This window comes from Haematobia irritans, chromosome 1, assembly GCF_050003625.1.
Source record: "Haematobia irritans isolate KBUSLIRL chromosome 1, ASM5000362v1, whole genome shotgun sequence".
Taxonomy (NCBI): domain Eukaryota; kingdom Metazoa; phylum Arthropoda; class Insecta; order Diptera; family Muscidae; genus Haematobia; species Haematobia irritans.
In genome coordinates, this window is record NC_134397.1 from 221,011,962 (window position 1) to 221,021,463 (window position 9,502).

Here is a 9,502-nt window from a genome sequence, read left to right on the forward strand (position 1 = left end):
ACCAATATTTAACTTAGTAAACCATTTATATTAGTTCATTATTCATATAGGGTTCATTTAATATTAATATATGTCTACCATTAATATTGAATAAATAAATATTAACTTATACTGATTATTAGAAGTTGTTAATTATGTTTACTTCATGGAGTCTTGATTACATAGTAGACTATGTCGACATGTGGGTATTCTGACCGTATTTGCCTGAATCGGAAGAACGTATATGTGAAGGCAGTATCTAAATCTGAATCGATTTGGATTAAATTCGGCACTCCTAAATTTGCCCCCATCGAATGAACATATACGAGTATATGGGAGCTATATTTCAACACACTTAACCCTTAAATGCACAAGATCACCGATTCCTCCGAAAAAAATATATAATATGCAAAATGGTAAAAAAAGAACATCTGCATACCACATTTTTTTTTTCAAAAAAAAAAAAATTATGTGTTTTTTTGAAAAAATAGTGTTGATATCTTAAAAAGTACAGTGCGCATTGAACTAAGTTTTTATTTACAAATAAACAATTTGATTGTAGTAGATAATAGAGATATTTTTACACTACACAGTTTTTTACCAACATTACTCTCATTTATGGTAAATATTATTTAACTTCCAATCTGCAGTTTTTTGAATTTTTGGTTAAAATTTGATTTTCAATTTTGACTGCAGATTACTCAGAAGTACTAAAAACTTTCCGGAAAGAAATATTTTTAGAAATAGCTTTATGATCCCAGCAAAAAAAGCGTCGCCAAAAAAGTAATGAAAATGTTTTTTTGGATCCGGAAGTGGTGCAAAATTGACGCAGAAGCGATGGATTTAACATGGGCTTGTCATAGGACGGAAGTCCTCCATTTAACAGTCGTTGTACTGAATTTGCATCACTTCTTAAGGTGCGATCCGAATTCAATGTTTTGGATGTAAATTAGAAAATTCTGTGATAGTCTGTCAAATACATAATTTTTATAATTTTTTATAATTTTTAACGCTTGTCGGAAACGTTTGAAGTCAAATATTTTCTAACATTCACAATTTTTTCAGATTGGATTTAGCATTTTTTTCGACAAAATTGAAATGAATTCTACCATTTTAAGAATTCTTACTCTATTTGCAACCTTTTTAAAACAGAAAAAAAAAAATTACCCATTAAAAGTATGAAAAAACATGTTATAAAAAATTCAATTAAAAGAACTTCCTGGAAAGTTAAAATAAAGAACATCATTGGGAATGCATCTTCTGGAAGTGCTTTTAAAGTTGTGCCTTTGGAAGAACTTCCAAATTTGTTTGCTGGGATGTTGTAAATGCACGTTTCTGGTTGTATCTTAAAAGATACAGTGTGCATTTAAGGGTTAATTATATAGATCTTATTTATTGAATTTCCATTTCCTCTTTTGATATACAAATAAACCTATTCACGTACAAACACAGACAAGAATATCACGAAAATTTTTCCAATTAAAATTTTAAATGAGTTTTAAAAAATATTAAATTAAAAACATAATTGATTCGACAAATTTTTTAATTGAAACAAAAATTAGTTGTATCAATTGAATTTTTAATTGATTTGATAAGAAAATAGTTTTATACCCACCACCATAAAATGGTGATGGGGGTATAATAAATTTGTCATTACATTAACACATCGAAATATCGATTTCCTTCTATATAAAGTGTATATATTCTTGATCAGGAAGAAATTCTAAGACGATATAAGCATGTCCGTCTGTCTGTCTGTTGTAATCACGCTACAGCCTTCAATAATGGTGCTATCGTCCTGAAATTTGTCACAGATTCGTTTTTGTTTGAGGGCAGGTCAAGTTCGAAGATGGCTATATTGGTCCAAGTTTTGATATAGTGTCCATATAAACCGACCTCCCGATTTGGGATCTTGGGCTTATAAAAACCGTAGTTTTTATCCAATTTGCCTGAAATTTAAAATCTATAAGTATTTTAGGACCATAAGAAGTGTGCTGAAAATGGTGCTTATGGGTCCATGTTATGGTGTAGCCCCCATATAGACCGATCTCCCGATTTTGCTTCTTGGGCGTCTAGAAACTGTTTCTATCCGATTTGCCTGAAATTGAAAATCTAGAGGTATCTTAGGACCACAAATTTGTGTGTGGAAAATGGGATGTATCAGTCCATGTTTTGGTGTAGCCCCCATATAGACCGATCTCCCGATTTTGCTTCTTGGGCTTATGGAAACTGTATTTACTATCCGATTTGCCTGAAAGTGGAAATCTAGAGGTATTTTGGGACCATAAATTGGTGTGCCGAAATTGGGGTGTATCGGTGTATGTTTTCGTGCAGCCCCCATATAGACCGATCGCCCGATTGTATTTCTTGGCAGTCTAGAAACTATATTTTCTATCCGATTTGCTTGAAATTGAAAATCTAGAGGTATTTTAAGATCACAAATAGGTGTGTCGCAAATGGTGCCTATCGGTCCATGTTTTGGTGTAGCCCCCATATAGACCGATCTTCCAACTTTACTTGTTGGCCTTCTAGAATCCGTAGTTTATATCCAATTTCTGTGAAATTAGAAATCTAGAGGTATTTTGGGACCATAAAGAGGTGTGTCGAAAAAGGTCCGTATCGGTCCATGTTTTGGTGTAGCCCCCATATAGACCGATCTCCCAAATTTACTTCTCCGGCTTCTAGAATCCGTAGTTTATATCCAATTTGCCTGAAATTGGAAATCTAGCGGTATTTTAGGACCATAAAGAGGTGTGTCGCAAATGGTGCCTATCGGTCCATGTTTTGGTGTAGCCCCCATATAGACCGATATCCCGATTTTACTTCTTGGGATTATAAAAACCGTAGTTTTTATCCAACATGCCTGAAATTGGAAATCTAGAGGTATTTCAGGACCATCAAGAGGTGTGCCAAAAATGGCACACGAATCACGATAAAATTCACGCACACAATAAAATTCATGTTCACGATAAAATCCACGTTCACGAAAAAAAATCACACTCAAGGAAATATCCATGATCACGATTAAATTCATGGTCACGCTTAAGATTTCATTAGCGTCCCTTGTTCGCTGGTGAACCATACTTTAATTTTGTTATTTTGCTCTGATTCCGTGTGTTATGCAAATGTTCTTTACTCATGAGTAATTGCAGCGAGTAATGAGGTTTGTCGTGAATAACGAATATTTTCATGAATCAATTTCGAATTTTCGACATTCACGAAAAATTTCGTGAATCACGATAATTTCCGTGAATTATGAGAATTGTCGTGCCTCAAATTTATTCGTGAATCACGAGAATTGTAGTGCATTGTACATGAGCTTGAGGCTCTAAACTTTGCTCGTGCGTGAGAATGACTTTTCATTTTCATTTGTACCCTGTTCGACGAGTGGAGCATGAAAGCATAAAACTGAATAAATATTGTCGATTTAGTATTTTTTGATACTCATGTATGGAGTGATTATAATTATGCACCTGTTACATATTTGCTTTGCGATTTTTTTTTAACAAATTTCCTGTATTGTTGTATCCGCAGCATTATTAATTAATACTACTAATCACAATTAGTAGTTATTAGAGGTGTGTGTGTGACATGAAATTTTCATGACGTGAGTCGTGAATGAAATTCAAACTCAATCTTGTGAATGTGCGTGAATGGGTCTAAACAAAAATGTGTTGTGCGTTAGCGTGATTGAAAATGAAATTTCGTTCGTGAACGTGCGAGAGTAAAATTTCTTCAAAATCACACTCACGCACGAGAAAAATCACAATCACGAGCTAATTTTCCTTCACGACAAAATCATGCACACCGATTTCAAACAACTTCGCTGGTTTTCAATAGCGTCCATTATTACATGGTTTAGTTTGGATAATGGTTCTGTCGTGAGTTAAGTGAAAATGTTCCTTACTCATGAGAAATTGCATCTGGTCATAAGATTTGTCGAATCACGAGAATTCTTATGAGCATGAGGCTTTAAACATTGCTCATGTGTGAGTAAGACTTTTCAGTACGTGAATCTGCGTGGGAGTGAATTTGTTTACCCACATATCGTGCGTAAGTAAACATTCTTCGAGAGTGTGCATGAGCGTGAATCAAATTACACTCACGCGTACACCTCTAGTAATTATAAATCGAAGGTTTTGTATAATTGCATATGTCACGGCACGATTCATACAAACTTGACATTCTACCCTCAGAAAAAAGTTTACTTGGATCCACAGATTTAGACCTTCACGCAAAGAAAAAAAACGTTTGGAAAACGTGTACCGAAAACATTTTTCTTTTGTTAGAGTTTTTTGAATTGCTTCGAAAATTTTAAACTTTTATCACCAAAAAAAATCGTTTGTTACAAAATTTTTATTTTTTCAATAAAAAAAGTTATTTTTGAAACAACAACACAGTCCATTTCGTTTATATCAAACACTGTTCTTTTCCGACTTTAGGTCTTTAATAAGACACAGTTTACAGTTCAAAATTTAATATACTACAATGTAATGTTGAACATTTTTTCGGAATCTTCCGAACATATCTGGAATATATGTAAAAAAAAACAAAAAAAAAAAAAAAACTTTGGTCGAAGCGGGGATCGAACCCACGACCCTTGGCATGCAAGTCGGACGTAGCAACCACTGCTCCACGGTGCCAAACTAAATGTTTGTTTCTGTTAAATAAACTTTGTTTATTCGGTTCGTGGGCGCCGCAAGCTATGCTATATAAATATAACTTATATGGATATTTATCTATTGATGACCATAACAGGTACATAGCTCAGTGGTTAGTGTGTTGGCTTACAAAGTGCATGGTCCGCGGTTCGATTCTCCGTCCAGGTGAAAGGTAAAAAAATTTTAAAAATTTATAAAGTCGTATAATTTCTTCTACATTGTTGGTATTACAGAAAAAGGTGCTAAGAACTAAAAAACTTCGTGGAAGTGAGAAAGATGTGATGGAAAATGCAATTAGCCAGAAAAAAATTTTTTTTGAGTTAGTCTTTATGAAATTGTTTTTACATCCTGGAAAAGTATAAAGGTTTATCACAAAAAGTATATACTTTTCTTCCAAATGCACTTCCTTTCAACGAAAAGCAAATGAGAAACGAACTTTGTTTGTCTAAAATTTCGTTTGGGAGGAAAGAATTATTTTTTTGCGTGTACCATATTTCCCAAACTCTGGTGTACGTATATATGGGAGCAATATACAATCTGAACCAATTTTGACTAAATTTGACATGCATAGTTAGAATAATAATTCTGCTATCTATGCGAAATTTTACGTAAATGGGAGTATAACTTTGGCCCCCCTGGTCATATGAGTGCAAATCGGACGGGAGATATATATGGGAGCCATATCTAAATCTGAATCGATTTCAACCAAATTTGGCACAATTACCTATACTACTAAACGTACTCCTTGTGCGAAATTTGAAGCCAATCACGGCAAAACCCTGGATTTTTAGGCCATATAAGTTCAAATCGGACGAAATATATATGGGAGCTATATCTAAATCTGAACCGATTTCAATCAAATTTTGCACACTTGACTATACTACTAATTGTACTCTAAATCTGAATCGATTTCAACCAAATTTGGCACAATTACCTATACTACTAAACGTACTACTTGTGCGAAATTTGAAGCAAATCACGGCAAAACCCTGGATTTTGAGGCCATATAAGTTCAAATCGGACGAAATATATATATGGGAGCTATATCTAAATCTGAATCGATTTTGACCATATTTGGCACCTACAATAGTATCGTTAAAAGTACCGCTTGTGCCAAATTTGGAGAAAGTCAAGGCAAAACTCTGGCTTTTGAGACCATATAAGTCCAAATCGGGCGAAAGATATATATGGGAGCTATATCTAAATCTGAACCGATTTCAACAAAATTTGACACACATAACGATACTATTAAACGTACCCCTTGTGCAAAATTTGAAGCAAATCACAGCAAAACTCTGGCTTTTGTGGCCATATAAGTTCAAATCGGATGAAAGATATATATGGGAGCTATATCTAAATTTGAACCGATTTCAATCAAATTTACCAAGCATTGGTAGAATGTAAATACTACCCTCTGTGCAAAATTTCACGAAGATCGGTAGTAAACTTTGGCCTCTGTGGTCATATGAGTCTAAATCAGACGAAAGATATATATGGGAGCTATATCTAAATCTGGACCGATTTGGCTAATATTTTGCAAGATTTTCAAATTTCATAAAATATTTGGATGTACGGTATTTCAAGAAAATCGGTTGATAAACACGCTAACTATGACCACATCGGAGATAAATATATATGGCAGCTATATCTAAATCTGAACCGATTTTTTCCAAAACCAATAGCGATTGTCTCTGTCCCAAGAAACGGCCCTATGTCAAATTTGAGGACGATCGGACTTAAATTGCGAGCTGTACTTTGTGCACAAAATTACATATACAGACAGACGGACGGACGGACAGACAGGCGGACATCGCTAAATCGACTCAGAATTTAATTCTAAGCCGATCGGTATACTAAAAGATGGGTCTATGACCACTAGTAGTAGTAGTATTCTTTATTTAAATTTCATTAAATTACAATTCAAATATTTGAATAAAAGTAAGCAATATATGTATGTATAATTTAAATATAAGAAAGATAGGATTCATTCGACTATGACCTTAGGTCGTCAGTCTTTTATAATATTTTACATAAAATTTTGAAGATATACATGTTTTGATTTATAAGTTGTATTCACTTAGTAGATACGTTCTATATTGAGTACATACTCTGATGAAAGAAGCTAAATTTTTCCAGCTAATTATAAACCCATTTAGTATTGATATAAGTTCATGCTCTTCAAGGAATATCCTTTGGAAGTACATTTTTCTGAATTCCTTTAGGGCTGGACATCGGCCTAGAAAATGTAGTATGTTTTCTGTCTCATTTAAATTACACATAGAGCAATTCGTATTACCACCCATGCGAAATGTTCTGCCATTTAATTCTATCATATCGGCCCTTGCCTTAAGGATCCATGTTATTTCATGTTGAGCTAAGTTTTCATTAAAATATGTATGCCCTACTCCAGGGTCCAGTTTTGAATAAATTCGTTTTGTTTGATTTGTTTTAATGTATGCGCTAGAAATGTATTTTGACGTGAGAGAATGTAGAAGTATTTCCATGTTGCTGATCCATTCTTCTTTCGAAGACCATAGATTTACACGAGCCATGTTGTGTTCATCTAACAATGCGTTCAATTCTTTTGTCCAAAATATCTGGGCTTCCAACGTCTTTTTTGCTAATTCCTGTGGCAGTCTGCCATTGTTGTAATCAAATATTATCCGAAGTAGATATTTTAAGTGTGAGGAGAGAGTGTGAATGTGGCTTTTTTTCGACTCCTGTTTCTAAAAAAGTTGGTGTAAAAGAGGACATTCTTAGAATTTTCTTAAGAAAGAATAATAGTAGTTTATCCACTTCATCGAAATTTGAAAAACCCCATACTTGCGATCCATAACTTTGTATTGCTCTACATACTGCTAAAAATAACTTCCATTGTGCGTTCAGAGATATGTTAGATTTGCTGAGAAAATTTCTCCATGTTGTATTTATACTTGTTTTAGCCGCATTATTGCGGGTTTCAATGTGTTTTTTAAAAGAAAGTTTTGGCGTTAAAATCATACCTAGGTAACAATATTCTGATGTAACACAAATTTCGTTTCCATGGTAATACCATTTTTCACTCGCCGATAGTTTCCCTCCTTTTCTAAATACCATAATTTTGGATTTGTCTAAGTTTACCTCCATGTTCCACAACTTGCAGTAGTTTTCCAACTTATGTATCATACATTGCATCATATATGTGTCATTTGCCAAAATTACAATGTCGTCCGCATAAAGCAAAAGTCGGATATTGAGCTCTTCAATATTTACACCACCGCCGATATATTCATGTAGATCATCTAAGTAAAGCGCAAAGAGTAGTGGTGATAACAAGCATCCCTGCTTAACTCCCGCGGATGTACTAAATTGGCTGGTTAACTCTTTTCCCGTCCATATAGCAAAATCTGTATGTTGATAAACATTTTCGATAAACCGTACAACTTTTGTAGATACACCAATAAGATGAAGTTTGTATATTAGTGCTTTCCGAGACACATTATCGAATGCTGCTTTAAAATCAACGAAAAAAGCATATGTTTTCTTGTTCTGGTGCCAATTATGAATAATGGAAGCAAGATTGAAAATATTGTCTGCTGTGGAATATCCTTTTCTGAATCCTGCCTGATATTCATTAAGTTTATTATGGTTTTCGACCCAATTAGCTAGCCGCTCGGTTAGGATACCCATCATTATTTTTGGTAAACTGTTCATAAATGATATGCCACGGTAGTTTTGCGCCAATGTTTTATCTCCTTTTTTAAAAATTGGGTATATTATACTTTTAACAAATGAAGGCTCAGCTCTACCAGTTTCAAAGATATTGTTAAACATTTTGGTTATTTCTTGAAGGAATTCGTCAGGTGCAAACTTATAAAACTCGTACGGTATACCATCTTCGCCAGGAGCTTTATTTAACTTAGTCTTACTTAAGTTTTGTTTTAATTCTGCTAAGGTAATTTCCTTATCCAAATCGTAGTCCGCATAGTACATATGTGCATATTGAAAATTATTGCTTATTTGAGGGCGGTTTAGTAAATTTTCAAAGTAAGATCTTAGTTCGTCTGCCTGCACTACAATGCCAGTTGTTTCTTCGTTTCGAATTTCTCGTGCTATCTTCCACCATTCTTTTGAATCTTTCACTTGGTCTATTTTTCTTTCAAGTCTATAATAATACTCGTATTTAGCATTGTGACATATTTGTTTATATTTTTTGTTACAATTTAAATATTTATTTTTGTTTTCTATGCTAGATTCCTTTCTGTATTTTCTCAACCATTTAAAGGATTCTTTTCTTGCATTATGACACCGTATGTCAAACCATCTTTCTGATTTCGTAAATATAATTCTATTTTCCTGTGTTGATTTATATGCTTCTTCTACAAGACTTGTTAGACGTGTGAAATCGCTTAAAGAATCTTGATAACCAGTTTCAATTAATTGTCGCAATTTACTTTGGTATTCTGCTAATTTTCTGTGGTTCCATTGGAGCTTTGGTAAGATGGTATTTGTGTCATTTCGATATGGTGTAGATTTGACAACAACTGATAGAGTTATTGGCATGTGGTCTGACCAGATTTGATTATCGACTTTAAAAGAAGTAATGTGGGCCAGGAAATCTTGTGAGATTGCGCAGATATCGTTTACTGAAGTCCCAACCGTGTTTATAAAAGTAAATTCTCCACACTCATCGCCCTGTACCATACCGTTGGCTATCATTATCCCATAGTCGTAACAAAATTGAATAAAATCTCTTCCTCTGGCGTTTACTTCTTTATCTCTCGACTTCCTCTCCAATAAAATAGTACGCGAGTATATGGGTAAATCATCAAAATTTATTTGCATTTCACCAACACGTATATTTAGATCGCCAATTACTATTG